Consider the following 1,903-nt stretch of genomic DNA (forward strand, 5'->3'; position numbering starts at 1 on the left):
GTAGCATCCGTTTTTGCCACTGCCACCCAGTGGACACCTTTAGATTTCCTGGCTCTGGTGGACAGTGGGGCTTATGCTGTGGCCCTTCAGGACTACATCTATTTGCACTTTTTTTTTTTGGCCATGTCTGTGGCATGTAGTTCCCAGGCCAGGGATAAAACTGCACTACAGCAGTGACAATGATGGACTCTTAACCTGCTGAACCATCAGAATACTACTCTATTTGCTTCTTTGAAAGCTACTGCCTGAGGGTCTAGTTTCCAATCAGCCTGAATCTAGGATCCTTCCCTTTTTGACACTGACAGGTATTGGCACACCCTCAACTCCTGGGGGCAATTAAAAATATAATGGGTTACTTGGACAATCACAAATATTTGAGAGACAACCATGAGGTAGGGTAGGGTTGAACCATAGGCTTCATCCCCTACAAAAGGCTCCTCCTTCAAGACTGGGAGAAGTGATTGTTTTATCTAATGCATTGAAACCAACACAAGGAGTAGCAAAAATGAAGAAACAGAGGAATGGATTCCAAAGGGGGGAAAAAAAGGAGAGATAAAACCTCAGAAATGTAGTCCCTTTTTCGTGAGTATTGGCTAGTAGGGACAGAAAGTTTATCAATAGTCACTTGGAAATTTTGTTTCAACAAAGCCTCTTTGTGATTTTCTAAAATTCATAAGCTGACAAAACACTTTCCTTAGTGCCATCTTCATCCCCCTATTCCTGAGTGTGTAGATGACTGGATTGAGGAAAGAATTTAAAACCGCATCTAATATGTCTAGAAATTCATCCAGATGTCCTGAAAGAGAGGGCCATATTAGGAAAAAAAAATTGGTGAACCAAAGAATAAAAACACCACGGTAATATGAGCTGACAGAGTGGAAAGATCCTTGGATGAATTCCCTTAGGAGTGTTTCTGGAGGGTGTCTAGGATGAAGATATAAGAGAGGATGAGCAGGAAGGAAATACCCAAGGAACTGAAGCCACTGTTGGCAATGACCACGAACACCAGTTTATAGCTATCTGTGCAGGCAAGACGGATGAGTTCAGGCAGGACACAGTAAAAGCTGCCTAAGACATTAGGTCCACAGAAGGAAAAGCTGACCGCAAAAGCCAGCTGGGCCAATGAGTGAATGAGACCAATGAGCCAGGTAACCACTAAAATCAGAATGCACATTTGTGAGCTGATGATGTTCAGGCAGTGAAGAGGCTTACACATGGCCATGTACTGTCATAGGCCATGGTGATAAGCAGCAACACGTCAGTGCCCCCCGACTGTATGGCTAAAGACAATCTGAGCTATACAGACCCCAAAGGAGCTGACTTTTCACTTCCTGGAAAGATCACAGATCATCTTGGGTGCTGCAACAGAGCAAGCTATCAGGGCAATGATGGAGAGATTGGCTAACAGAAAATACTTTGGGGAGTATAAATAAGGGTCAGAGCTCACAGTGACCACTATGAGGAGGTTACCCATCATATTAGACACATAGAAAAGACAAAAGCAAAAAAAGAAGGGGCTGGATCTCCCAGGAATTGGAGAGTCCCAGGAAGACAATCAGACACCACAGACTGTTGGCTGCATTCATTGGCTTATTTTGTTGTTCATTCTTCTGTTATTTAAAGGAAGAAAATGAGGGAGTTCCCTTCATTCTTCAGTGGTTACTGAACCTGACAAGGATCCATGAGGATATGGGTTTGATCCCTGGCCTCGCTCAGTGGATTATGGATCCAGTGTTGCTGTGAGCTGTAGTGTTGGTTTCAGATTTGGCTTGGATCTGGCATTGCTGTGGCTGTGTCAGAGACTGGGAACTGTAGTTTCCATTCAACCCCTAGGCTCAGAACTTCCATGTGCCAAGGGTGTGGGCCTAAAAATAAGCGAATAAATCCCCCAAAATAAGTAAGA

The 1,903-nt window shown here is 43.9% G+C and overlaps 1 pseudogene; it reads right to left on the reverse strand.

Annotated features, from left to right (window-relative positions):
* Nucleotides 1-614: 614 nt before the first annotated feature.
* On the reverse strand, nt 615-1,474 carry LOC146401731 (olfactory receptor 4F3/4F16/4F29-like; annotated as a pseudogene).
* Nucleotides 1,475-1,903: the final 429 nt, after the last annotated feature.

The sequence above is a fragment of the Sus scrofa genome, chromosome 7 (assembly GCF_054392235.1).
Source record: "Sus scrofa isolate SSC_HxYL_T2T_F1_AM1 chromosome 7, Sscrofa_HxYL_maternal_Yorkshire_Landrace_v2.0, whole genome shotgun sequence".
NCBI classification, from domain to species: Eukaryota; Metazoa; Chordata; class Mammalia; order Artiodactyla; family Suidae; genus Sus; species Sus scrofa.